Source organism: Acanthopagrus latus, chromosome 23, assembly GCF_904848185.1.
Source record: "Acanthopagrus latus isolate v.2019 chromosome 23, fAcaLat1.1, whole genome shotgun sequence".
Classification (NCBI taxonomy): domain Eukaryota; kingdom Metazoa; phylum Chordata; class Actinopteri; order Spariformes; family Sparidae; genus Acanthopagrus; species Acanthopagrus latus.
The window spans coordinates 1621588-1632780 of NC_051061.1; the positions used below are offsets into that span (position 1 = coordinate 1621588).

General features: G+C 42.8%; 1 protein-coding gene across 8 annotated transcripts in view; it reads left to right on the forward strand.

The window, feature by feature from the left end:
* hoxb3a (homeobox B3a) overlaps positions 1-11193 on the forward strand; it is a 90563-nt gene that overhangs the window by 63957 nt on the left and 15413 nt on the right. For 5 of the 8 annotated variants that reach the window (XM_037090192.1, XM_037090193.1, XM_037090194.1 and 2 more), the window contains one exon: positions 9291-9357. The exons of 1 other annotated variant lie outside the window; for it this stretch is intronic. The gene's annotated coding sequence lies outside the window, so the exon portion shown is untranslated. Of the gene's footprint in view, positions 1-7386; positions 7470-8773; positions 8979-9290; positions 9358-11193 lie in introns of those variants that run through there. 2 more of the 8 variants (XM_037090198.1, XM_037090197.1) reach the window with 2 other exon arrangements.

Here is an 11193-nt window from a genome sequence, read left to right on the forward strand (position 1 = left end):
TTCCTCCCCTCTCTCAACCTCCTTCTCCCTCTTCCTCTCCTCTGATCGCTCCCAGTTTGACTCCATGTAATAACCAACATCTGGCCCTCGCGCAAGCAGGACGGACAGGCAGGTCAAGCTGAACCGCGCTAACCCCATGGCGCACCTCAACCAGACTCCCCCATTGGACAGGAACAAGAACCAGAACCCCCTCCTTCTCTCTGTCTAGCTGTCAGTCCGTAACCCGGTTCAGGAACAGTTCATGGTGTCAATCCGCCGATCCGACACCAGCAAAGCGAGAGCGAACGAACAAGCCAGAGGTCCGAGCAGGGCGAGACGCTGAGAGCGAGGGAGAGAAGGAGAACCAGGGTATCTGTGTTAGTCTTCACTGTTACGCAGATAACCAATTAAGCAATTACACTGAGAACAAATATAGAATATTTGGATCCGATGGATACAGGTCAGGCTAACGGCTACTAGTGACAGTACCGGTTAATAATTTGGTGCGTTTAGGCTAGCTGCAACCAAAAGATACCATCCGCCAGGAAGCACAGGAGGTGCGGAAGAGGAGTCTGAAGGGCGCAGGAGGACTCTGCTATTCTCCTCTGTTGAACTGGGGGAAAGAAGAGGAAAGAGGAAGAGAGGTAGAGACAGAGGAGGGAGCCAGGGGAATACGGCGTCACGCGCTATCCAGACAAGCTCTCGCAGAGGGAAGCGCTTATTTTAGAGGCTCGCTCAGCACACCGTGGGCCCAGGCGAGCTCGCGCCGTACCCTAACGTTAGCTCCCGTGCCGGAGGATAACGTGGGCTGTGTGAGGCTTCTGCAAGAGAAAAGCGCGAGCCCTGACTGTAGTACTGGCCAGGCACGCACCGGCCCGCTATACGGGGAATTCTGCAGCACAGGCGGAGGGGGGGAGGGGGGGGGAGAGCGCGCGCACGAGGTGTGTTTTTTAGGGTAAAGTAGCACCGCGAGCCCCAGACCGAGCAGTCCCCGCCAGCCCGTGCGCTGTAGGTAGGTTTGATTGTTGGAGATCCATGGCGGAGCCGGCTTAAGATTTATGGCTTTTTCCAGACCGGGCATGTAAACGTTCAGTTGTGTTTTAGAGGCGGTCTCAGTGATACACAGTTGTAACAACAGCAGGCACCAGTGCTGTTTAAACGGTGGTTTTAATTGGAATACATGTTGTTTTAGTGCTATTTTGGATACTAATACACGTTAGAAAAGAGCCAAACTCATAAACCGACAGCGCGTAATTACGCACTCGCAATAAGTGAAAAATACGTCCGAGGTTTTCCGTGAAGGGATTCTCTGGTTTTCTTAACTCCAGCCACAACGTCCGCCCGGTGTCCAAAACAGACTGCATTATCCAAGAAAAAAAACACCACACCAGGAGGGTTCCAAGAGGAGAGACACGCCGAGAGAGCGCAGGTAAGGTCTGCCGGGACGCTTCTCGCTCAGTGTCCCGGTGTGTGTTCCCGAGGCGTCCCCATCCCACGGTCTCCGCCGCTAGACATGTCATTAATTATCTGTTGTGTGACCGTGGTCTCTTTCCAACTCGCAGAGGCATCCGGGGTGTGCCCACGTCCAAGCTCTATTGCTAGCCCCAAACTTTTTTTTTTCCTCTCTGTGTGTGATGTGTTTGTGTGTGTGTGAAGGCAGCTGAAGACAGATGCCTCAGATTATAGGCAACATGCAAGGGGGCACCACTCGCCATGCTCTCTCTCTCTCTCTCTCTCTCTCTCTCTCTCTCTCTCTCTCTCTCTCTCTCTCTCTCTCTCTCTCTCTCTCTCCCCCCTCTCTCCCCCCTCTAAATAAGTTTGGAAGAAGGTGCGCATCCGGTAAGTGTGTCTGTGTGCGTGACACACAGAGAATGAGTCGTAGTGAATAGGGACCTGACGGCGAGGTGTAAAGAAAGAAGATGCATGCAAGACACGCTGTGATTTATGGTGGTGTGAAAAGATTGCTCACTCGAGAAGCCGTCCCCCTCTCTCTCTTTCTCTCTCTGCTGTCCACAAGTTGTCGTGTCCTCCCTCAGTCACCAAGGCTCACATTTCCTGATTCCTTTGTTGTTAGCAACATTTCAGAATGTAAAAATTGTTATGAAAATGTGTCAACCAGACAGGATTCAGCTTTACCAGGTCATTTGCTATGACTATAGGTGTAGTCCAACATATACATACAGATTCTTTTAGCTGTTCATTTTGTTGAGTATTATTATTATTATTATTATTATTGTTATTGTTATTATTATTATTATTATTATTATTATTATTATTAGTAGTAGTAGTAGTAGTAGTAGTAGTAATAATAATAAAAATAATAATAATAATAATAATAATAATAATAATAGTACATGTCAAAAAAAGATCAAACGTCTGTATCTGGATAACTTAACCTGGTGATCCTGAGCTCTCACAGTGGATCCCAACAGAGCTCTAAGGGTCACGTTATACGTGATGACTTGCACCGAATTTTGTTATATTGTTTTTGTGTTTTTCTTGTAAAGTGCTTGATAATTGAGTGTCTTTATTGAACCTAAAACAAGTAATCTGAAGTTTAAAAATAAAAAAAAAATCAAATTGTCAATCACAAGTTGTCTAAAATTAACTGAAACTCAAGAAGACTTTTCTTTATTTTAGTGTCCCCAGCCAAGCAGGTAGAGAGTCACTGCTCAATAGTTATACCAGGTAATATTTGGACAGCTCCTCTGGAAGCTTGCTTGACCTTGGTGGTTTTTACTTACTTCCGGGTACAGAGTCTTTAAAGTCATGAAAAACCCACAGCAAGTCTAGCACAGCTGTGATTTAATTGATTTTTTCATTCATCAATGACAAACTATGGGCAAAACACCAATCAGAATAAAATAGTGGGGGCAAGCACGCCTGACGCTGTCGTAGTGTATAAAGGCTGACAGGTCTGGCTGAGATCCATACAGATGCTTTCTCCTGCTCTAACAGGCTTAATAGCAGCTCTGTCTGCTGCTAGGCCAAGTGGCCTGATTATATTACAATCACTGGCTTCTTTTTCTGATCCATGTGTCATAAGAGGAGCATGTTGTTAGGAAATGGATACACGCCTGTTGTACTGGTGCAGGTTGTTCAACACTCAGCGTAATGAGGCCTTAAAGCTATATAGTAACAACTTAGGAAAATCCATTTTTAGGGCGATGCCAAACCACACATTATTACAGATACATATCATTTAGTGCTAGTGTCCCTGGGTGGACTGCAGGAAACCATCTTCTTTAACCAACAGGCAACCACTGTGGCTGTCTGTCCTGAAATTCAACATCTACCATCGGTCAGACGTCTGGATACACACTGACAAAAGAAATAAAAAAGATGCTCAGTCACTCGGACTGAAGTTGCATCCAGGCAACATTAACTAGCCACAACTACAGCCATCCTGCTGTAAACCTCACGAACATGCAGAAATTATTGGGACTAACTAACTGCTGACACTTTCAATACCATCAGAGAGTTAAACAGTGATGCAGTAAGGCAAGGGATGCTTTATTTGCACACTTCCAATGGCGCCATACTAAACGTCTGTATCACTGCCAGTACATTTTTGTCAATACTGATCAATCTATGCTTATAATATAGAACATACGAAACAGAGATCCTCTTTGTTATTTGTTATAATTAAATTTAAAAAACTTAAAAAAAAAAAACATAACATGCTGATCCCGCCTAAGCTTTGATAAACTTGCCCATACAAACCTGTTCTTTCCTGATTTCTATCTACCACTCTCAGCACACAAACCACACATTCATACACACACACAAGCAGTCACATCCATCCCATTCCTCCAGTGCTTGACAGACTTGGTGAGCTTGGCACTTTTCATGGCCCAGGAGCAGAAAGGGCAATTTGGCCTTTACACCCCACCTTCCTCTAAACAACCCCAAACACACACACACTCTCTCTCTCTCTCTCTCTCTCTCTCTCTCTCTCTCTCTCTCTCTCTCTCTCTCTCTCTCTCTCTCTCCCTCTCTCTCTCTCTCTCTCTCTCTGTGTGTGTGTATGTGTGTGTGTCTGTGTCAGGGCTTTCTTTGAGTTGGAGGTTAAAGATTAGCATCTCTGATAAAGATTAACTCTCTGTCAAAGGAAGGTGCTGATGACATGACTTTCTGGTTAAAGACTGTTGGTGACACAGGGACGAGCTTTTCAGGGAGATGGGTGACCCTGCCTGAAGCAAGACAGGAGGTGGAAACTGAGCTAAAATGTTAGCTCAATGGATGGTAGATAAGATGTCACTTAAGACAAGTGATTTTGGCTAAAGTTAGGTCATAAAGTTTCGTTGGCATGATTGACCCCACAAAACATGGAACTGCTTGTACATGTGCAAACAATAAATAAGAAAAAATAAATAAGCACAGGTTCCTATTAAAGGATAAATTCACCCAAAAATCTAGATTCAGTCATTATCTACTCAACCCCATGATGATGGAAAGTCAGGTGAAGTTGCATAGTCCATAAAACATTTCTGGAGTTTCACAGCAAAACAGCATTGCAGCATTCTCCTCAACAACTTAAGTAGCTGGGGACTTGTTTCAAAACATAAAAAACAGTTGAAAAAAATCAAAAGCAAACAAACAAACAAAGTCAAAGTCTCCCAAATCTCTGCAATCCCAAACTGACTTGGAAAAACATTACTTACACACTTTTCTGAGCCAAAGTCATACAGCTGTATAGCTGCTAAGCTTAAAGCATCAGGGTGCATCCCATCTAAAGTGAGTGCACAAGCTAGCTTGAATTTGTATCAAGAGTGTAAATAACATCTTTTCAAATTAATTTGGAGTCTCGGGGCTTCTGGAGACTTTCATCATTTTAATTTCAAAGAGGGAGATGACCACAGACATTTTCAGCCTATTAGCAACCCTCAGTCAACCTCTTGGTAATAAGTTTTGAAATCTCAGTTCAGCTTTGATATTAGATAAATTTGCACATGAGCCCTGCCAACTCTTTTGAGGCTATAATTGGGGAACATTGGCAAATTGGTCCTCCTCGGCTGAGGCCAGTGGCTTAAACAAGATTCAAATAGGTCTTTTGTACACAGGATGAGTGTCATGCATCAGTTATGTGCTGACAGCCGGGAGCAACAGACTTTATAAGTAGAAGAATTGTTCAGATTCCACAAGCCTGAATGTGTTCACAAAGTAAGGGGATATAATCATAATAGCAGACAATGGTACGTCCTTTAACATGCATGTTGTTACACCATGGTGTACAACAGATGTAAAGAGTAAAGTTAGATGTGATGAGAAATGGCAGCCTTTAGTAGCATGGTTGCATACACCCATGGTCTGGTTATGTAATTTAGCCTAGTTGTGAAATAAATAACCCTAAAATGAGTACTCAAAGTGTTCCTGATGAATGCATGTTGGAATGCATGTTGGTTCATTCCACAAACCTGTATATTGAGATAACAGGAATTAAGAATACATAGATAGGATTTATGTTGTGAGTTTTGTGGCTGCTGCTTTGATTTTTACTGGCATACCTTAATAACAACTGGGTATAGGTAGTTGAGTATGGGCAACAAACCCTAAAACCTTCCACTTAAATTAAGCAAACTGGGGGAACTGTGTCTCTCTGTGTCATTAGTGCCTGTCAAGCCCCCGAAAAACAGTGTTGAAACCTACGAGTCATTTGCCCGAAGCAGGAAGTGAGGAGATAAAATGTGTTGTGGTATAGGTTTGTTGTTGCCTGCCCATTTGATGTGGCTGTGTTGCCGTGTCAGTGATTCTGCTGCATGACCGTTGAACCTCATTACACTTCAACGAAAGCTTTAAATGGTTTTGATGCAAAATGTCCTTTTGCCAGAAGAAGTATGGCTATTGACTGATCTATGCAGAAGTAAATGTTGAGGGCACTGAGTACTGTGGTGGCCAGAAGTATTCAAAATGCATAAAAAGACACATGCATTCTATTTTTGAATACTTATATAAATACATATTCAAAGAAATGTACATGTAAATTGAAAGCTTGCATACAATCCAAGCACAAGTTGTCCTTTCAGTGTACATAATGAAAAACCAAACTCAGCAGCAACAGCGAAATATGTACTAGCAGAGAAAAACATGTAAATGTGTCACCTGAAATGTAAAACTGTCATGTGGTGTCAGACTGCTTAAGTGTAAATGTTTGACACGTAGACTAGCACATACACTACCAACAGATTTTCTTACTTGACTTTTCCTTTTGCCATTGAAGTGGGACCAAAACAGCACTCACATAACTGCCTATGAGAAAAGAGGTAAGAAAAATCACCAAACCAAATGAAATTCTAACTGAAGAGCAGAATGTAAGAGGCCAGAAGCCCTCTGACGCTGTGCAGTGAATGACCTCGAATCTTGAAATTGGATACACATGGGGGGATGTGTTTAACAGATAGGTTGTTTGAGGCCAGAGGCTTTTAAAGTTTTGGTTTCTTTTAATCCATGAGCTACTACAACAAGCTAGTCTAATAATTCTTCTTGGTTTGTTGAAAAAGGCTGAACAAAATTAAAACGATTGTTGTGTTTGTATTTTGTTGTTTTAATTGGTGGCTGCATACTTCCGTACTTCCGAAACAATGTGAATGCTTTCAATTGAGCCTGATCATTTATTTGCTGTATATTCTGTCTAAGTTAAAAGGATACTGGTTTAAGGGTGAAATCATAAATATGTGGAATCTACTTTCCAGAGGCTTGATCATTAAATACACCAGCTATTGCTCCACCAGGTCAAAGGTCACTTTTGGAGAGCTGTGCACCAATATATCACTGTGTAAATGTGGGGGGCCTTCAACTGCCATGTTCTTTTTTTAAAAGATTTTTTTTACTATGTTTGTAAAGTAACAGCACTGACACTAACATTTCTGAACTTGTGTAGTTGTGATGTTGGCATGTTGTACTTTGGTTTTTGGTTGTGTTTCAGATGAATGTAAAGAAAAAGTCACCATAGAACTTTAGATCAAACCCAGCAGAGAGACTGCAATACACACAACAATAACAAGAAGGATATGCAAAGCTGTTCTGAAAAACAGCATATGGCTCGTGTGTGTGTGTGTGTGTGTGTGTGTGTGTGTGTGTGTGTGTCTGTGCGCGCCTGCCTGCTTGTGTGTGTGTGTGTGTGTGTGTGTGTGTGTGTGTGTGTGTGTGTGGGCTGCAGGCCGGTGACGGCACCACCAGACCAGTCAGATAAGAGCAGAGCATAGTGATAAAGTTTGTTCAGATTATGCAAGACTTCAAAATAAGGCTGCAGGCAGCAGAAAGCAAGAATATCAATCATTCATCCATCAACATTTCCTGGATACTTTAAAGTCAAACGGCGCATCATATTTTAAGAGGTTGAGACATCCTGCACAGTAACCGCTAAATTCAAATAAAACGAGTTTATTAAATACTCAGTTTGAACTTGTGTCACAGAATTGCTTAACTTCAGTAAATGCGCGTCGACACGTCATGTTTTTGGTCCGTACATCTATTCACCTCCCAGGAGTGTAAGCCAGTTGTTCATTCACTTCATATGCATTATTAAATCAAGCACACGCAGTGTGTGGCCTCCATCTATGCCGCTGCTGATACTGTCTTTGCTCCATCCGTGATTTAGAACTTTCTCTTCATCCAGCCTGAGAAAACCTCCTTGTCTACATTGTTTTATTTGGATTCAGAATCAGAAGCACTGATTTCATCCAGAGTCCCCCTCTCTCCATTTGCCTCCTTCCACTGAGATTTTGGCTCATCAGCTGTTCTGGGGCACTGGAGGCGGCCTCCTCCCTTTGTCTCGACCTATAGGCTAGCTGGCTAAGCTAGTCGGCCCCTGCATCACTTTCTGGGCAACTTTAGACTAGTCCAGTCCTGCTCCGTGGCTCCAAGTTTCCTACCAACCCGTGGGGCCGAGGGGGGACACCGTGAGGAAACCCCGGCCGCTGCTGCTGCGATGGGGATGGACGGCATACAGAGCTGTGCGTGAGTGCATGGAGGGAAACAATAACTTTATAGTAGTAGGAGTAGTGGTGGAGGTGGTGGTGATGGTGGTGGTGTAGGCTGGTACGGGGAGGTCGGGGGATCCTTGCGTTTGATTTATGTGTTTGGGGGAAGCTGTCAGGAGCAGAAACAAGAAGCAGCACCAGACACAGATTTTATTCCAGCAACTAGCTCATCCCGCGGACGTGGATGCTCTTATACAATTATACAGTTCATTTCTAAACAGTGGTTAGCACCGCATGCAGCAGTCGATGGATGTTTTATCTGCCACTGTGTCAGTCTCATCGGCCGGGACGAGTCCTCCTGCTCTCGGTGCTGAGGACAGCCGAGCAGTAACTCTCATGCGTCCCGGGATGAGTGGTTTTCTCTCGGATTGATGCTGATGTTATTTATGGGCTACGTGGATGTGAAACCGCTGGGAAACAGCTGTTCGCCTGATGGGCCTGCTTCTCATTTTCCTTCACTTCTCTCTTTTTTCTCTTTTTCCCCCTCTTTTTTTTTTTTGCTTTGACGGGCCGTTTGGTGTTTAACAACATTTCGGACTGTTGAAGCCATTCTTATTACGGATTTGTTCCGTTCGGAAACAAATGAAACGTGTTAACGCTGAGGATTTCGCACGAGGCACAGCACTTTGTTTGTGGGATATTCCCACTGAGATTAATAGGACCAGGATTTGGACGCACCCCGTTCATATTGTTCATTGTAATTCCAATTTGTTTTAATCGGTATTTTTGTCATAGCTCCCTGTGTTCAGTCTGTTATTCATGCACTCATTCATTTCCTGATTTTTTTTCATCTGCTTTTTTAAATGTAACACTTTTGTTTCACTTTTGTTGCTCAATAATCTGGTTCCAAAATAGTCTTTCAAATTATCAAGTGATAATATTATAACATATTCCATTATGTCTATCTGTGCACTCTGCCTTTTTACCTGCATTGCTGATGGCAAGGAGCGCCATTTTTCGTCGTTAAAGACAGAAGAGATCAGACATTCCCACCGTTTTAAAACAGAAGGAAACATGGTAAATATGACAGGATGTGTAATATGATAAGCAAAATCAATAACGCCTCAGATCACTCGCACCGTGCCTTCATCCTTCTCTCTGCTCTTATTACTTTTATTCCGGGATTTCACCGGAATAATTTAAGGTCAGCAATACCTGTCAGCGGTTGCTCCTGTCCCAACCGTTCGATTAGACTACAAGAGGTCTGTGCTCTGTATCGGATTTTACCAAGACCTTTTGATTACATATCCCTATCTCTTTCTTTCCTATCCGCCCCCCTCCCTCTATCTTCCCCTTCTCTCTCTCATTTTACCCCCTTTTATCCTGCAGGTCTTAGGAGCTTTCTGGAAGCCGTTTTCTTCCAACAAAACATCAGAAAATAAGAGGAAATCTTCCGGTGAGTCCTGCTGTTTTACTTTATTCCTTGTGATGATGCACTGTTGGAACGAGGTTTAAAGTCTGTGTATTTGTAGTGTAATCCATCGGCGCCTTATTAGAGCGCGAAGATTTCGTTTTAAAACGTCGTAATTGCGCGTAAAGCGATTTATGTGCCGTCATGGTGAATTCTAAATGAGCAACTATCATTTAAATTTTAGGACGGTTTGGTTTGGTGGTAGGCGTTATCAACTGTTTAATGTCATTTTACTGTTTAACTATTATTATTATTATTATTATTATTATTATTATTATTATTGTTGTTGTTGTTGTTGTTGTTGTTGTTGTTGTTGTTATTCATAATAATAATAATAATAATAATAATAATAATAATAATAATAATAATAATAATAATAATAATAATGATAATTATTATTATTATTATTATTTTTATTTTTATTTTTATTATTATTGTGTGAATGATGTTAAAACTGGACAGAAACAGGGCAGACGTGATTCATGCAGTTCATATGATGTGGAAACTGTGAGGGAAGCGTTGGTGGCTTTGTAACATTAACAGACGATTTGGATAAATCATGTATTTTATTTAAACATCGACTGAACTTTGTAGAAGGCTGCAGCCAAATGCATGTGAAAGATTTGTCCTCCATGCATGACGTGTGTGCACGGTGTAATATGATGTAATGACACGTGTTAATGTAATATAAACCAGAGGTGTGAAGGGCGGTGTGATGGCCGCGGGTTAGAGCCGCAGCAGGGTCAGTCATCATTACAGAAGACAGTTATTAAAACAGCACGCTGTAACTGCGCTAATGTCGCTATAATGCGAACACTACCAGTGATATTATATACAGTGGCTACAGCGTTGAAACTAGCGCTAACAGCAGCAGGTCAGAGCTGTAGAAATGCTTCAAATGTATTTTCATTCAGAAGACATCAAGGCCAGCACATGACGAACAATTCCTCACTTGTGAACAATATTTTAGCCTGGACATTCACAGCGGCACAAAACACATAAAGCTGAGCGCAGAATATTATTTTAGATCCTGTGGAAGGCGGAAATTCCTTGGTGTCATCCTCAGTGGCCTACATGTCAAAGTCCTGAGGGAAAAAAGGAAAAAAAATGGAGGGAGGATTTCCACGGTTCTGCAAGGCGCAGAGTTTCAGTTGTGAAACCCAATATCCGTGACTCGATCCGAAACACGGAGCCGTCGATGCGCGTCTGCCATCCAAGGAAAATAAAGAATAAGTGCCATCCTTTACAAGCACCGGCGTGCTTTTACAAGTCAGTACATACAAGTAATCCGCTCTGCTTAGCTCTCCACATCTCTTCCCACACTGTTGCTCAGTGGAAAGAAAAGGAAAGAGAGAGACAAAAAAAAAATCGCTGATTAGTGTTTTGGTTAATGAGTAATGAGGTTTTTCAGCAGCAGTTGGATCATTCACAAAGGCTGGTTTGAAGGAAAAGTTGCAGACGGACACTTTTCAGACTCCCACCTTCCACCTACACGGAGCTCATCCTCTCATTTCAGCAGCCCACAGCGAATGCTATCTGTTTTAAAGTTGGGCTGTTTACACACACACGCACACACACACACACACACACACACACACACACACACACACACACACACACACACACACACACAGACACACACACACAGACGCTCTGGGTGCGAGAAAACTCATAAATCTTACGTAGCCATAAACGACAGGGGTAGCGTCCTGAATAATAAAAATAGAGCGAGGTGGGAGAGAGAGAGAGAGAGAGAGAGAGAGAGAGAGAGAGAGAGAGAGAGAGAGAATGTGTGTGTAGGTGTGTGAGTGGCGGTGGTGG